We start from the raw sequence: 18231 nt of genomic DNA, 5'->3' as shown, positions 1-18231 counted from the left end.
TGTAATTCAACTTACCCCCTGGGAATAGCAACAACATCAAGTTTCTACTACAAAGATAGATTTACTGCACACAATACCTGTTACTATACGTTTGCAGCATGTTTGATAGTAGCCAGACACTGGTGTTACATGGTATACCTCAAGCTATTTTTTCTTGTTAAAGGCTAGCCCAGGTTATAAATATGACATTGTTATTCTTACTCCCACCATTAGCTAATTCTTTTTATTCAATATTGCACATACAGCAGAGCCTTATGCAACAATATTAATAGGAAAGGGAGAAATACACCTGATTTTTAAAAGTTTTTATTATTTTCTCCCTAAAGGAGAGGATTTCAATGAACCTTTTTCAACAAGGAAACAGAATTTTTCCAACAGAAAGATAGGTTCTCCTAACACAAGTATTCGGTCAATAAGACTACTGTACTTTGTTGTGTCTTGTGGGCTCCTGTGAAACAGGTTTCTAAAGCTTGGGTCTGTGAGAAGTGCCGTATAGCAAGTAAGGTTCTTGGAAAATGTTGCCCATATTAATATTGCTTGATATTGCTCTGTAGATACATATGGGCTACGCAGTCTATTTTTCCAGCTAAAAGAAAAGACCAGGCAGCCGAAGCTCCTGGCACTGGAACCACTGGGTGAGCTTGAGCTTCTGCTCACCTTGTCTATGGAGCAGAGCGCTCCTACCTCCTGTGTCTCCACTCAGACTTCTCTCTCCTTTTCACTTCAAGTTATGTTGTATGTGTTTGCCATCTGAGAAGAGACTAGCAATCTTCACATCTAAGCAAAGATTTCACGAAGCATAGGACTGAAATGTTGACTGCCGTTGCTGGATGGCACTTCTCTGGTGTAGAAGACATCCCACCGCACTTAAGTCTCCATTGGACACTTTGTGTCCATCGCTGAAGAGACGGTGTCTTGATCCAGGCAACTGGACACTTTCAGATTTAAGATATTTTGAAGGCCATGGGATCTTACCTGGCAATACATTACAAGTCACTTGATTTGATTAGAAGCACTGACATGCAATAAAACACTCACATTAGGATTGGCAAGAAAAAGAACATTTTCTGCTGACCAGACAGCAAAAATTTCCATTTTGAATGGTGCAGTGTTTGAGAAGAACTAAGCAGCCTTTGAAATCTAGCCTTTAACCAGGAGTTGTCTTAGAGCATGTAAAATTAGGGACACTGCTGTTTAAAAACACCTAAGCTTAAGTGAACACATACAAAGAGCTTAACATGTATGCAACAACCACTTAAAGAGGAAGCAGTATTTCAGTTTTTCCCCAAGTGCTTGGCTCACAGGAAAACATCTGATGTAAAAAGGGAACCCACACTGCCCCTCTGCCACCTAAGGGCAAATTATCCAGGCACCTATAAAAAAAAAAACCTCCTGATGTTTTACAGCTTAAACGTTTTATATAGTTAAACTGAGTTGTCTGGAGTTCGCATGCTTTATGTTATTTGATATGTTTTAACTAGGAAGCTACCTGGATTCATTTCAAGAGTTATTTTTTTTTTGAACTAACCTGTTTTTGAGTACAGACTCACTCATGCTAGCACTACACAGATGTATTCAATCTCTTTGCATGCTGCAAAACTATTTAAACTAAGTTCAAAACAGAGTAAAAAAAGGAGGAGAGAACCTGACTGCCAGACCCCTGGGTTTGGTTTCTGGTTTGGGTTTGGTTGTTGGGGGTTTTTTTGTTTTATTTAAAAAAACCCCAACCAAACAAATCTCAATGTATTTGCAACTTCTTCTGCATATTTCTTATTTTTTTGCTTGATACCAGAACTCTGATTTTGGTCAGGTTGATAAGAAACAAGACATATAAAGAGGGCTTTGCTGGTTACAGGCATGCTTTGCTTTACAAAACATTGCACTAGCCATTATTAAAGCATGTATCACAACTTCATTTTTCTTCCTCAGCTGCTCAGGATTAAATCTTTGCAATAAAAATATTTATGAAAATTTGAGTGAGTGATCTACTTTGGACACTTAGTCTTATAAGATGGGAGTTTTTTTGTTCCAAATCATGTGCATGCAGAGTTATCTGCCAAGCTCTCCGATTGTGTCACTCCAGTCCTTAAGCCATTTAACACAGAACATGCACGTGTCCTTTGAGTGCCAAGTCAGCTACGCATCAAAGACAAATAGCTCTGGATAGTCAATCCATAACAATCAGCACGTCAATAAGAAATCTAATTTGTATTCAGTATTGTGCCCATCGATGGGAATGGAAAAAGAAAAAATAAAGTCAACACATACCTACAGATTCTTTTACAACCTCAACTTTAGGAATTAGAAAATTACACAACCTTTGGCGTAAGAATACACAGTTTGCCCTAAGACACAACAGCTTTTGTTTCGTAAATTAATTAAACACCATGAACATCTTCTGCTCTCTACCCTGACAGCTGGGTCAAAAAAAATTTGAGTCACCAGAAGAGTTTTGCCTTTGCATATACTTCTAGACAAACAGGCATTTAAAGCCAGCTGCCATTGAAATCCAAAAGTTGTACAGATTAATTGTGAAATTACAAAAAAAATTACTCCTTAACTGGGCATTTAGTACAATGTTTCATATGCAATCAAGATCTGAAACAGGATGATGGGCTTGTTGTGGGCACCATCACAATTTAATCATGATAACAAAAATATCTATTGACTAGTTATTCATTTATTATGGCAGTAATACTACATCAGTAGGGCTAATATTGTATTCAGTTAACATGGGAGTGCCAGGTATTAATTTCATATAGAGCTTCTTGCACCCTGAATTTCAGTACCATCATAGAAATTGCAGATAATACTTGTGAAAACAGTCACAAGAGAATACTCGATCTTACCTTCCACTGTATAGGCTACTATATCATGCAATGTCCAAATAAAATTTGTATGTTCTAAGAATTAAGTCTTTTAGTTTAGTTTTGGTGGTTCAGGATGCCCAGCAGATATGGTAGGCTGGCTGGTGTGTAGCAATAACTGATATATTAAAAGAGAGCTGGCTTGAATTGTGCTTTACTCCTGTTTTAGCACTGACCAGGAGCCTGGAGAAAGTGTTAAGCAATTCATTAGCACTCCTAAAAATGGTTGTGTATCTGAGTGAGGAAAACACAAAGGTACTTGCGAGGTCACTACTTTTGTGTCATTGTATTCAGTTCTAGACAGAGCTGGATGCACTGCCCAGTATTGTCTGCTGTTTCCATCCCAAAATCCTATTTTCAATTTCACCTAATTTTTCATTTATTAGGCTGAAGGTTGCCTCTACTAAGTGTCTGCTAGATCTGAAGCACCTGAGACAAAACACTTCTACTCTTCCTGACAAAAAGGCTAATAAGTATGCTTTCCAAGGCTATAGTTTAATTTTCATTTTTAAATCCAGAATATCTTCTTTGGAAAGCACTACTCAGCTTTCAAATACTTGACTTTGTGGCCTTACTGATGCTCTTTATAAATACAGAGTTTTTTGTATATAAATCCATAAAGACTAAAATGTCATATGGGTTGCTAAGAAAGTACCAGCATACTAGATTATATGAAACAACTTATGTTATATCAGCAATCTCTCTGAACCCAGCCAACTTATAATTTTCATTGATCTAGAAATGATTTATTTGAATCACACAGACAACTTCAGTACCAAATCGCTTCCACAGCATTCTGTCACAACTTCTAGAGCTGTTAAAAAAAGCATTTCTTTAATGAAAGACAGTCCCCATTTGGGGGGTGTGGAGTGGTGGATATTTCAAGTTATATTTTTCCTTTCTTGTTTTTACTGTATTAGAACAAGTAAAGCAAGCTTTAGCCAATAAGTAAACTATCCTATTTTGCATTCTATTTACCAATGCTTGGTTGGGTGGTAAACACCCTATTTCCAGAACTAACATTTACTGTGCATCAGCAAACACAAGATGCAGATCCAACTGGCCTCTAAACTATGTCATCTTTAATGTAACAGCTATGGACAATATGCATAGGAATGCTTGTTTTCTACAAAAAAAAACCCAAACAAAAACCAAACAAACCACAACCCATATCATGTAATAATTGAATACATGCAACAATAAAAAAAATACTATCTTGAGACCAGTTATGACAGGTATAGATGAAGACAGCAAGAACAGATTTTCAAAGCAATTCAACAGAATCCTCTTACTTTGGTCAACACAGCAGACAGTTTAGCTGTTGGCTGAAATGCCAGCTACTATTAACACCAACACTGTGCTAGGTTACCCACTAATTCAGGGCAGCACAGTGACAATAAGAGCAGCAGCAAGCTGCCATCAACTCTATGGTATTCAAGACTGCCACGTATTTCAGCTGGAGAAATAACTTCAGGAGGTATGGACTGCACAAGGGAAAAGGGATTTACCAGCTGTTAGCTGCTGTGGGTCAAGACAACACAACATGAAAAGCTACAAAGCAAGCTGCAATTTACTGATCTTCACCTCAACCTGCTAACTCACATGAAAACTACCTGCTGATTTGACATCACTAGGGTTTTAACACGTTAAACAATACAAGGCAAGAAGAGAGTTTCTTTGCCCAGCTAAGACCAGAACAGTTTAAGAGACTGGAACAATGAATGAGGCTATTTATTATTTATTTCCCTAATTAGCACTTTGTTAACAGCTGATTGCTTCCTTGTCAAGCAGAATTGATATTACTACCATAAGACACATACTACATTTAATATGCGCCCAGAGTCCTAACTAAATAGATACCTACATCACATTTGCCAAACTGTGAAGATCCAGGGTGAAAAACCCAACCAACTCACACTGAGGTTTGAAGCTCTGAAGCCTTCTTTCACTGTCTAACTTCAATGAATCCAAAGGAAACCTCAATTTTTTAGTAGTAAACATTTTCCAGTTCACTGATGATTTTGAAGTGATACGCCCCTCCCATAGCCTAGACGAACAGCATGCCATAAGTAAAGATACTTTCTTATCCAACCACTTTTAATAAAAATTGGTTTGTCTTAACTATATAATCCAGACCACAAGTTATCCACAAAATCGCCACATCCTTGCTAGGATACCTTTAAAAGAAACACCTCAAAATGTCATCTGCAGTGACGTACAACTTGGGTTATCTTGAATACAGAAAAGAAACAAAAGAGTTTCCCCATATGCCAAGTGACTCAAAGTTAATATAGGAAGCAGAATAGACTCTGTGGCAAACAGATCTAACATTAACACACAATGACTAAGTTACTGCTTATTCCCTAAGGGTCAACTAGCTTTTATTCATCTTAATCTGCCAAGAAATGCTACAAAAAAGACAACCACCCCCCAAGAACCCTACTAGAAGCCATGCCACCATCCCTCATATGGCAACCAGCATTTCAAAACATAGCTTGAAGAAAAGCCTGTGATGTAATGGGAAGCAATGTTATTAAATAATACAGATTGCATTCTTCTAAGTCAATACCAAAACAATGACCGACTCAGTTTTTCAAACAGCAGCACTATGAAAATGCAAAATTGATTTACAAGGGAAATAATAGCTAGAGGTTGCTATGGCTGCTGAAGTTATAGAACATTTTTAAAGAAACAATAATTTTTATCCAGTTTAACAAAAGCTAGCAAAGGCGATTTTATGCACCAGCTGAAAGTCACACAAGTTATTCTCCTATATTAATTTTTTTTTTTTTTTAAAGCATTACCATTCCAACACCATCCACAGTGCGGCAAGGACATTTGTTGCAGTTTTAACCAGCAGCAATGATTTTAACAAGAGAAAAAACTAACAGCCTTCTGCCTTCGTTCATTTCAAGTTTTGATCTGTAAAACATTCCACTTACGAAAGGAAACAAACTAACATTGGCCTGTCTTAAAATATTTTTCATTTTTTGTCTCTTAACAGGTGTTAATTTCTGATGATTTTCACAGCAAATATTGTCTTATGCCAGGTCATTTGGCCTCTAACCAGTTGAGCTGAACAAAAGCAGGCAGCCCTGCATGCAATGTCACCTCTAACATCACATGCAACAGGGGCAGTTCCAGCACAGTTACACTGAACCCAGCTCGGTTCATCCAGCCCTGTCGAATGACTGACACTCATTTCATAACCAGCAAAGGTTCGACAGAAGAGCTGCAGTACACCTGCAACATCCCCATTCACCCAGATCACTCAAGTCCACCCACTCTACAAGCAATACAAAGTCTCTGATGTGAGAGGCACCACCTGGACCTCCTCTTAGGGTTAGATGATCACAGCACACACAACAGCTGGAGTGCACCACCCTAAAATCATCACTTCCTTAAATAAAAATGTCATCTGCCTCAATCCTCAGGCAAGATTCAAAGATAATGACTGATTTAACCAAGAGACCATTAAACCCCCAGATATCCTAAAGCGTAGCAGCACTCCATCTATTGGTCAAGAATTAAGGACATGCTTCATCATCATCATCGTGCACTAACCTTGATCATTAAACACTCAGGCCCTGAAGAGCCCACCCCTTCCTCCCTGCTTAGGGCTTCACATTCTCCCAGTGAAAACTCAAGGCAAGTAATGTCTTCTGAAAAATAATGTGAGTATCACTAGAAGTGTTAACGTGAAAATTTCTAAAGTTAAAACTGGTCTATGCTATTAATCACACCACTATCATTTTGTTTCACTGAAGAGCACGTGCACTCCTTACTCAAAGTAGCATTGAGGAGCTCCTCCAATAACGGCCCAAGAGCCCACAGCATTCCCAGAGTTCACACCTTCCTTCCCTGCAAGTACTGGATACCACCAAGGAAGCTCGAATGAGGAGTTCACATGCTGTCTTCAGCCAGGCCACTTACGTGACAGGGTGTGCAGACCAAAGAACTCCCTGGTATGCGAGACATGCTGGCAAAGCCTGGCAGGGAGGCAAAAACGAGCCTTTCACAGCGGATCTGCTGCCAAAGCAGCCACGTGCAGGACTGCCCCGGCTCCCGCTGCTCCCCCCAAAGCCACCACTGCTCCTTCCCAGCAGATCACACACAGCCATACGCCCACCACACCTCTGCTTTACTCCAGTCACCAGCAACTAGACCAGGAGGCAGGTGAGACAGCCTGAAGCTGCCCCAGGCACACCAAAGCCCTTTTTTAAAGGCTAAGGTCACATTTATCAGCTTCATTCCCTGTGGTACCAAAGCCGATTTAAGCAACAACTTCTCCCGCACAACTAGTAATTCAGCAATTTCATGCAGTCATGTTTTTATAACCCTTGGCCAATTATTTTTTGCCCAGATATTCACTGCCATTGATTTTATCTATTATCTATTTAAAACGTAACTCCTCCACATAGTGGCACCACACAGATGAGGCATAATCCTACACATTTTTCCTCTGCTTGGTATCACATCACTACCCTCCAGCCATGAATCCAGGACCAATGGATGAAAACCAGCAGATACAGCCTCAACCCACCTGTAACATAACAATGCTGAGAAGGCAGAAACAGAAGCAACCCACCTCCATGACCAGCAGTTGCTGCTTTTGAGGCATGCTCTGCACTCCTTACAGAGCCAGTCCAAGGCTTCCCTGCTAAATTCATGTCGTTCAGCCTCGCAGACCCTGCCCACCTGCCCTGAAGTACGGGACGAATACCGACGGATAAATCCGCTACGAATTCCTAAATAAGCTTTTTAACACGAGATGAAAACTGCCTTGGGTTGAGACCAGAACGGAGGCGCAAACTCCCAAAAGGCCTGTCGTAACCCTCATTTCTGGAGCCTGAAGTTCAGGGGCAGCAATGGTTGAATTTCGTCCTGGCTGATATAAAGGCGCAATGAAAATAACCCCGGAGCGGGAGCGAACGCCGCAGGAGCGGGGCAGATGCCGGCCAGGTTGGCCCCGCCGTGACCAGCATTCCCGCGCCTCCACCGGGAAACCGCATTCCCGGGAAACAGCATTCCGGGGCTCCCCGCACCGCTACCCGCGGCGAAGGTGGAGCCCTGCGCGATTCAACGCAGGAAAAAAAACCCAGAAACCCTCAAGAACACGGATTTTAAGAAGTTCCCCGAGACTCACAGGGACTCCGGAGCCTCGCGATGGAGCAAGGGCAGTCCGTAATGATAATAATTACTCCCAAGGTTTTATTTGATTAGCAGAGTTACCGAGCAGCGGGCGCATTATTTAAAGCCCTGCTCCTTTTCCGAGGCAGAAAGGCAGCACTGCAGCATCTCCCCCCCACCCCGGAGCTGGCGTACAACCCACGGAGAAGTTCCCCTCCTCAGCCTCACGGCGACCGCAGTGCCCCACACACACACACACACACACTCGCCCCACACATCGCCTCAGTCCCATGGCGACCGCAGCGTCGTCCCCCCCCTCGCTCGCCCCACACACCGCCTCAGCCCGCGCTCGCCTCAGGGCCGTAAGGCGGCTGAGGGGACGGGGGAGGCGGGGGGGGGGGCGAAGCGCGCCAGGCCTCCAGCCACCCCTCCTTTCCCCAACGGCTCGGCCATAACCGCCTTCAGGGGGGAAAGGAGAGGATCCCCCTTCTCCTTCTTCCTCTCCCCACACGGCGGGAGCGTTACCTCAGCGGGCCGGCGCCTTTGTGCTTCAGTCCATCCCTCCTGGCCGGCGGCGGGAGCCCCAGCACCACCGCGGAGGGCGGGCGGGGGGGGGAGGAAAGGGGGCGGCGCACTATGTGGCAGGAAGGGACACCTGGGCTCCTCCTCCCGCGCCCGCCCGCCCGCCGTGGCTCACTATCTAGCAGCTGAGCGAGGGGGACTCGCCCGCCCGCCTTCTGCGGTCGCCCCTCGGCCAAGTTGGAAGCCGGGGCGAGGGTGAGGGGGGGCGGCGGCCGCCGCCCCCCCTCACCCTCGCCCCGGCTTCCAACTTGGCCGAGGGGCGGCGACGGCAGCGCCAGTGTCCTCCTCCCGGCCGCCCTCCATTGTTGAGGAGATGGAGCCTGCAATGCCCAGGGCACAGCTGAGGAGGGAGAGGGGGATAAAATGAGGTGCATGTGGGAATAGTGACTAAACCCCTCCCCCCCCCAAACCCCAACAATGACTAACACCTTCCCCCCCCCCCCAAAAAAAAAAAAGCAACCCAGCTTTGAGGTGAATTTTTGAGAGATTTAAACATCCTTTGGGGCTGAAAGGTGGCAGAAGGCTTCTCCAGATGGCTTGGGGCTGCTGAGGAGAAGGCTCTCGCCCCATCTGCAGGGAGAAAAGCAGCCCTGGCTAAAAAAAAAACTGTCCTTTTTTTTTTTTTTTTTTTTTTCTTTTGGCTTTCTGTAATTGTTCTGCTTGGCAGCTGAAGTCATCTCCGTCTTGGTTCCCCACCCAAAGTTACTGGTTTCTCGGTTTCGGGGCTGGTCTGCTCACCCCTGAGCCGTCCTGACCAGCCATCCGAAGTTACAGAAGCCCTGGGTGATAGCTGTCCTTTATATGCAAAAAAGTCTATATTTTAATCACATTTTTAATTATTTCTAAAACTCAGAAGTCGTCTAAAATATGCTCGGAAGTCTTAAAAGTTCCCTTTGACATCAGCAATACTGCTTACAGGTGTAAAATTACTTGCGCAACTAGCGTCACTTGCGCAAAGGTTCGGGGACAAAACGTTTTTATTCTGCGTACTGCTGTCTTTTAAAGATCCCCTTGGGGACTGTGATCACGGGGAAATGAGCTGGGCTGGAGCAAGGGTAGGGTGAAGACACAGCTTGCCCGGGGCCCTCTTCTGATGGAGCCACCAAAGAGGCTCCAGCCCTGCTGGCTGGTGCCACCACACCAGTATAGGAGCTGCACGTCCACCACAGAAAGGCAAGCAAGGCCCCTTGGGAGCAAGAGAGGTCTTAGGAGAAAAATCTGGTTGAGGAACCAAACCATCCAGCCATGGGTTGTTTGATTTGGATAGGGAGAGGATGCAGAACATGTTCTAACTTTGCAAATTTATACCCAGCACTGAGATGGCTCCACCTGACTGGACCAGCGCTGTGGAAACCTGTAGACACTGGCCAGTAATAATGGGATGAGATGGTACAGCATCTGTTATTTAGATGTTATAATACCAGACCTCTAACTATATGGTGGTTGTAGGAAATTAACATTTACCTTGGGCCCAGGAAGAATATATACCTACATGCAGAGTGCGCTATGAAGGTTGAGGCAATTGGCTTTCTCCAATTTGCATATTTAGTCAGTATAAAACTCATGGAATTGGTAGGGCTGTTCCTTGCATGTTCATCCCTTCTATTTCCTTTTAGAAAAAATTACAGCTGTATCATGTTTTAATAAACTTTTAACCTGAAAAGGCAAAGAAATTACAAACTTCAGGTGTGGTTTTGAAAGTGAGTGTGATGCTGCAATGAAATTAGTGGGTTGGGACTTCTGCACTCTGGCCCAGACAACTGCTTAGCTGGAGATGGCGTTGGCACAAGAGCAATTGGGTATGAACTGGCCACACACAAATTTAAGCTGGAAATTAGAGGAGGGTTGTTAATGATGAGAGCAATCAAATTCCACCTTTTCCAGGGGGAGTGTTGGGAGTGGAAAAATCTCACTGCTTTTGAGATGAAGTTTATTAAAGTCATTATACGATGCATTGTCTGCAACAGGAGGGGACAGACTGGATGTCTCAGGAGCTCGACTTGAGCACCAAGTTGCTGCATGACATTGATCACACACCTTGAGATCTGAATTTCAGAGGCAGCTGTTGTTTGTCCCAGCAGAATGCTTTCAGGCATGCGAAGATGCCGTTCGTGTTTATTGTAGGGTGAGTTTTCTTCTCCTGGGCATGTGGATGAGTTTTACTTTACTCCTGGAAAGATTATGGAGATGACAAGTCTCATGATTCAGGCCATGCGTGGATTACAAGCAGGATCAGGAAGAAACTTTCCTGCATGGGAGATGCTTCTCCTATTAGTTCTGGAGGTTTTGTTCCTCCTTCGAAGGGACTGCCAGGTGCTGCTGGAGAGTTGCTGGCCTCGGCCAGTTCTAGTTAGGCAGGTCTCCATGCTGCAGCTCCTGCAGATGAAGCAGCACATGGAGATCTCTGCCTGTGCTGCCTGCCTGCGGGCTCCTGCTGTGCCTGGGGGCTGCTGCATAGACCTCCTTCTGTGGAACAGCAGAGGTAACATCTAGAGCAGGGAGGACAGATAATAGCCAGGACTGTTCTTTTGGGGTCAGACTGTAGCATAGTATTTAAAAAAAACCGAACACTTAAAAAGTGAAACCAACCCCCTAGCAAGCTATCACAGCATCGCATTTTTGGAGTGTGGATCCTCAGACATAACATCCAGCTGTTACTCTCTCTGGACCTCGCAGCATTGCTCCCTGTCTGCCATGTCAATGAAACCCCCTCTCTGTACATTTCCTGCTAGATACATTGCAAAAAATCCACACAACAGGTAAAGCGTTTTGTTTTTGAGGACCCAGTCTGGCAGAAATACTTTGCAGCTTTACACAGCCTGCAGCTTTTTCACCCTCCATAAAGCCATGTGTCTAATCAGTGGACCTAGCTGAGCTACTCATTAGAAACTTGGCCAAACCACAAACATTTGTTTCCTTGCTTTATGCCAAACTCTGAGAAAGGAGGAGGGAGTGGCATGGAGCTCATGTTAATGAGTTCTTCATTCCCCACAGAGAGATAATCACAGCACTGCTCAGAGATTCATCAACATTTTTTATTAGCACTTTAATGACCTACATGTTGGGGTTTTTTTTAAGGAGTTACTTCAGCTAAAAGCTAGATAATTCCTTGTGCAGCTGTGGTTTAGGAAGCAGCTCAGGGGATGTGCATGCCAAATTACTTTAGCTCTAGTTAAAAAAAATATATATACCACAATGTTTCCTGGGTGCCTCCTTTTTCAATCAAGGGCATTGTGTCCTCAATCCGTCTTTTCTGGGTTATGTGTGGGGGTTTTTGGTTTCTTTTGCAATCTTTGCAGCTTCGAGAGCCACACAGCAAAACGCCAAACACTGGTGGTACTGCATGTTCCCCGCGGACAAAGGACCGTAACAGCTCCCCGACTCCCGTCATGCTGGGGGGCAGGCTCCCTCAGGAGCCATGAAAGGCATTTCCAGGGGCCAGCACCGATCCTGCAGACCACTTCAGCTTCAGCTGTCTGTATGAGGAACAAAGTTGCTAAATGCTGAGGGCTGGAGCCTTTTCCATGCTGCTGCAGGGTGAACCTCCAGCCAAAGGATTCCCCAGTGCCTGCTGAGGAGTCTGCAGCCCTGCACACGTGGGGGGAGACCTCGCCACAGCCACCTATACGTTACGGTGAGAGCTGATGGAGAGAGACTGCTCTCATGGGCTTGGCGGAGTCTGTTCAGAAATTACCCAAAGTTCAGTATTTGCAGCTCTCCTCCCATAAGGAACCGCCATGGTGGCAGTCAGTAATGGCAGCTGCTCTGGTGTCCCTTTGGTTTAAAAGGGAGAGAGCCACTGGAGTTTTGCTGTCACTTAGGAGAGCCATCGGCTGGAAAATGCTGCACGATCTCTTCCCATGCCTCCCCTGCTCCCCAGTGGCCAGATTTCCTTCTGGTCTTCTGGAGAGAGCTGTGAGAATATATACATTAAAGACAGGGGTGTAGTCAAATACTGCAGGATAACTGAGGTTATGGGAGTATTATAAAGGAATACTATTTACTTTTTCCTGAATCAAACCCCAAGTGTTTCCTGTCAGATCTCAGTACAATGGGACACGAATGTACAGTCCATTACGTTCACATTTCCTCCAAACAGCCGTCTCTTTCCTTCAAACGCAGAGGACAGGAAAGGATGCTTTATGCCCCCACTCGTGTCTCTCAACTGACTTTATCTCATTTGAAAAGGGATTTGAGACATTCAGCATTTGCTGTCTTCAGTAGTTTGCCTCCCTTCTAATGCCTACTGCCTCAGGATGGGAGAGGTTGTAAATATGGAGGAATTCCTTTGAAATCAGAGAGAGCTTCGCTGGGGTAACATCAGCATGAATGGAAGCAAAATGAGGTCCATGGGGAATAAAATGCTAAGGCTGGGGGAAAAAAAAATGCAGATTCACAGCACTAGTCCAGAAGAATAGTAGCTCATATCATATAAAAAACCCATAGTTCTCATTTCCTCCTTATCCCTTCAGGACAGGAAAGAACATCCTGCTCTTCTAATATGAGCAAAATACAAGTTATTTTTGGAAGCAAAAACTCGTGTTCAGAGCACATTTTTAAAAAGACATCTCTAATCTGTGATTCTGATGATGCATTTGGAGCACAGCACAACCTTTTGCATCAAGAAACCCACGTTTGTTGGCTCAGCCCTAACTACACTTGGGCAAAAGGTTTATGTTGGTTGAACAACAAGTTGTGAATTCTTTGTCAGCACATTAACTGTGACTTGAAGCTGAACTGCCACCTCTGTCACCTGACCCACACCTGGTGGGGAGCCCAGTACAACTGCCTGGGGGAGAGGAGCATGGAAGTACAGGAGCATAAGGTCATGGTCTGGGGGATCTGAGTGTTGATTCAGTAGCTTTCTGTACCTGTCCTGGGCTCTGGGGTAAGCTGCCACTCTCTTCTTCATTATCCCAAGACAAATTGGACATAGGACAAAGCTAGAGTCACCCCCTGCCCTCAGTGGTGATGTATCTTTGCACGCTGTGCTTGTTGTTCTAACTCTGGACCTGCAGAGGAGCATGTGGCGTAATTTCCTGGGCAGAAGTTTTGAAGTTTAGAGCATCGAGTCAAATTCAGGGCCTTTTGGGCAAACTCTTGCCTTTACGATTTGATGGATCACTTGAAAGGACAGCGCAGAGATGAAATCAGCCTCAAATTTGTTAATATGCATAAACAATATTAATTCGCGAATAATGTTTGATTTTGGATTCTGCATAGGTAATTGTTACTCCCAAAGCCTCTTTTGAAGCAAATAAGATTGAAGAACATATGTTAGCGCAATCTCTAACGATAAGGATAAACAAATTGTAGAGGAGTCAATCATTTACCAATTCAAGATTAACAAACGGCTAAGGTACTATAAAAAGAGTTCCACTTTCCCTTTAAAAACCATTCATAGAGCATAAGATTTTAGCTCCTCTCAGTGTCCAGGGCCCCAAATACCTAAGCAGACCCTTGGGAATGACTTCATCTGTAGTTTCTGAGTGTATTCCCAGGGACGCGTAATGCTAGGAACGGCCGGATCGAAAGCCGGGGGGCAGGAGCTCGTTGCCCCACCACGGCAGGGCTCCCCAAAGAGCTGCCAGGGCCAGCAGCAGCTACGTGGAGCTCCCTGCAGCCTGCAAGCAAGTGCTCAGAGCAGTGTCCTTCGGTCGCTGCAGCCATCGAGAGAACGCTTAAGAAATCCATCCAGAGGTATTCCTATGAAGGCAGTGGATTGCTCACATACTTAAAGCACTGATTTCTCTGGCGGGACAAACGGTGTTCAGTGGTTTTCATACTAAAGGACGTGAGATTGCTTCTGCTGACTGTCTCGGTTTGTTCTCCAACAGGAAGCAGAGAAGGGCAGCGGGAGCAATGATCGGGTCTGTGCAAACAGACATTGGAAACTCAAAACAAATCAGTCGCAGAGGTTCGTGGATAGTGTGTGAGAGAAAAACCTTTGCTTGTCTTTGCCTGGCAAATCCTGGTGATTCTTCAGAATATGTTTCAGCCAGCTCCAAGTCTGTCTCTTTCCCTGCTGATGACTTACCATAAATTGCAAAGTCAGTGGTTTTAACCGGGGTATCTGAACTCTCTGGGACTCCGTGGGGGAACGATAAATGAATATACACAGCAGACTTCAGTGCCACAGACATTTTGCTAAGGGAGATAAGGAAACTGTGGAGGAGTAAAAGCACAAATTCCTTTAACAACTGTAATGTGTAATTCTATGTACCATCACTTATATACTAGAAAATAATACATAAATCCACTATCTAAGTAGAGTTTTGAATGTGCGTGTTACACAGCAGAAGCAGCAGCTCAAACTACTGTGCAGAGAACAGACCTTGAATTGTCTAAAGATGGATGGTGAAAAGATATCAAACATAACAGGGTTCCCTAGGCTTCACCATAGTGGGAAATACATCAGTACAAATTGAGTCTCTGGCCCCCTGTAGCTCTGCAAATCATCAAAAAGACATTAATGTCATTAGCAAAACTAACAAACGTGCCTATACTTATTACTTGTTTGTAATAAGATTTGGGTAGTGTATAATTAGCAGGCTGCAGAAGTCTTTTACGACCTCTGAGAACAGTCTCTCTGCCATGATGAGGTTCACCGGAAAATTCCCGTTCTTTCCATGTAGCTACAACTTCCCCACCAGTTTCTACCCCCTCAGATGAACTGACATTAGTATATGCAACATGTCATATAAATCCATGTGAACTATATGTATACACATACACACGCATTAGTTTGGTTTGATTATTTGTTCTACAAGGATAGTCTTTGATCAGGAATGCTTGTTTCCCAAGAGGCAATAACACTCTTCTGCCAAGCAGGACAGTGAGTTATGTTGTGGATTTGTGGTACGTACACACAGGATTACCCATTAGCTGGCTTGAACACATCTCGTTGCGTATGGTTGAATGAGCCGGTCCTCTGTCCTTCTGCTGGGATAGTTTTTCTCAAGGCTTAAGCATGGCTGTAGTGGGTTATTTAAACATGTGCCTGAGGATATGCACAGACCCCAGGGGAGGCTGGGATGAGACATGTCCTTGTGTAGCTGCTGAACCGGGGTCCTGATTTGTATCCCAGTGTCAAATATGTGAACTGGGTGACAGCAAATGGCACTGAACAAGACTGCAATTTGTGCCACCGCTTCACAGAAAGCTGGGGGGACTTCAGTCTTTGGTATAGGCTTGGATGGTGCTGGGTGGGAAAATGGCACATGAACGTTACAGCCAACATTAAAGCAGAATGAGAATGGCGGTGTTGGAGTCAAGCCAAACTGCAGCTACAGATCCAGCATCCTGCCTGCCTTTTGGGTAGGAAACCAGCTCCAGACCTCGCAGCTCTGCTCTGTTTTTCTACAATCGGGGGGCTTTTCAAAGCTGTTGAACGTATACATGAGAACCGGCTGTTTCACTTCCTTTTCCAACAGCAGAGGTGTAAAGAGGCCAGCACGCAGCCAAGGAATGGGGACATGAGTCAGCTGGGAGTTTCGTAGCATCTGACTGATACCCTTACTTGGATCGACCCGGGGCTGGGACTGGCTGCTGCTGATGGGGGTCAGCTCTCAGGGAAATGTCTCAGTTAATGGTTTCCTCTGAAGCTCAGCTCAGTGACATGGGTGCTTTGGACAGCCATCGTGGAGGGACCCGCATTCTGTCACTCATGCCGGTGCTGTGCTCCCCACATTTTGAGAAAACTGCTCCTGGTTTACAAACCACGACAAACATGTAACTTGGACCTTCCCTCTCTGCCCTGCAAGCAGGCGCTTGGGACGGCAACGTGCTGGAGCTGCAGGAGTGGTTCCTCCCTATCTCATGAAGGAACAATACGATCCCTTCACTTGTGATGTTGTTATCAATGATTCAAAATGAGATAGCAAAAATACTTTCCATGCTGTGTAACTAGCTTCCTAGCGGAGAGATCCAGCTGCAGATATGATACTCACGCTCTGGTGCTTTCAAGGATTATCAGTGTAATTTTGGACAATAAAGGAAAGATAACACTGAGTGTTAAAAAAAAAACCCAAAACAACAGATGTAATAAAATGGGACTGTAGTTCTGTTGCTGCTACAAACTTTGAGTATGAACATGGCAGGTCTTTGGGCGAAAACATCAAATTTGCATCTGCATATTTGAGAGTCCAAGTTTTCAGATGTCCTGATGGACTTAATATATTGTCTTTCAAATCACAGTGCAGCAGGTGTTGCCATAATTCATAACCGCTCATCCACTCGGGTGTTTATTTTCCCAGCCCTTGACTGAAGTGTTTTGACCCACTGATGTCTCCAATTTCTCCAATTTTTTTTTTCCTCTGATACTTTGTGCTTCTGTTTCGAAGCCAGCTTTACTTGCAGAGTCCTGGTTTGTGGTGAACTTTCATTTCTCTCAAACAAAATAAAACTGGTGACTCAAGACTGACGAACTGCTGTGAATACTCTGCTTTATCAGAGGAAATAGTTGGAGGCTGAAGTCTTGGTCCCTAACAAGTCTTTGCGAGGATATTAACATGTCTTGCCAAGACCTAGTAATTCCCTCGCAGCCAATGCAACATTCCTCAGAGGCCATAAGGCAAGGCTGGAGAAGGGGATCATGTGGCTCGGTCCAAGCTGAATTAGCTTCTTCAGAGAAACACCCTGAGCACGTGACTTATTTGCAGACACAGATCTAAGGTAATGAAACCCACCAGATTTTGGTGAATCCATTCAAGACATCTATTGTCAAGATGTCTCACGTAAGAAGGAGGAAATTTCAAGAAGGAAATTAAAAACTGCCCATACTGTGCAATATTCTTCAGAAAACAAGTAGCCTTGGTGGTTGGGGTTAAAAAAAAAAGGAATTGGGGAAGAGGATATTCCACAGCTGTGACTGTATTTTGTTTGCCTGCTCTCCTGTGAGAGAAGTGTCAGGAAAAGAAAAACAGAGAAAAGCTAAATGTATTCCCTGCAAAGTAACTGATTATGCAAAATACTGTCCTTCTGGGAGCTGCCTACAGGAGGTTAAACCTGACTTTCAGAAGATGAACAGCGGGTTTTCAATTATGGCATTTGGGACCTCTGGAGTGGGGATTATGAGCAGATAGTATAAATCAGACGGCCCTTTTAACACGTGCTTTTTATTCAGCAACAGGCCGAGCCCTCAGACTGGGACTCTTGCAAGCACTCAGGGTATGTGTAGTAAAGGGCAGTACAAAGATCCCCCGAACAGGCTCCAGGAGTGGTGATGCGGGACTTGGGGGGAGCAGTTCCTTGGCTCCCTGGTGTTACCATACCTATCCTCCTGCTAAAATGCTGTGCAGCTAATTAGTTGTGGAAGTAGCCTTGCTGCCTGCTAGTTTGGTTGCCTCTGTGCCACACGCCATTGCTGGGCTATTTCTCCAGCCTGAAGGGCAACAGGAATTTTACCAGCAGCTTCAGCGAAAACAGGCCAGCAGGCAGTGCTTTGCTTCTCCCACGCTAAGGATCTTTACTTGGTTCACCACTCATTGTTCTGACAGTTGTCTCATTTATTCACTTTTTACATCAAAATCCATTCCTCTAAAGCTTATGTTCAGCCTTAAGCTTCAGCATGTGCTAATAGCATTAATCATTCTGGAAATAGCTCTGTCTACTCTGCTATCAGTAGCTATCTTGATGACACACTGTCCCGGCT

The 18231-nt window shown here is 44.6% G+C and overlaps 1 protein-coding gene across 2 annotated transcripts in view; it reads right to left on the bottom strand.

Annotated features, from left to right (window-relative positions):
* ADD3 (adducin 3) overlaps positions 1–8610 on the bottom strand; it is a 100979-nt gene extending 92369 nt beyond the window's left edge. Inside the window, exon 1 of one of the 2 annotated variants that reach the window (XM_054204574.1) lies at positions 8523–8610. The gene's annotated coding sequence lies outside the window, so the exon portion shown is untranslated. The remainder of the gene's footprint in view (positions 1–8522) is intronic. The other variant, XM_054204575.1, reaches the window with a different exon arrangement.
* Positions 8611–18231: the final 9621 nt, after the last annotated feature.

Source organism: Rissa tridactyla, chromosome 6 (genome assembly GCF_028500815.1).
Source record: "Rissa tridactyla isolate bRisTri1 chromosome 6, bRisTri1.patW.cur.20221130, whole genome shotgun sequence".
NCBI classification, from domain to species: Eukaryota; Metazoa; Chordata; class Aves; order Charadriiformes; family Laridae; genus Rissa; species Rissa tridactyla.
This window is presented reverse-complemented; position numbering and strand designations above follow the sequence as displayed.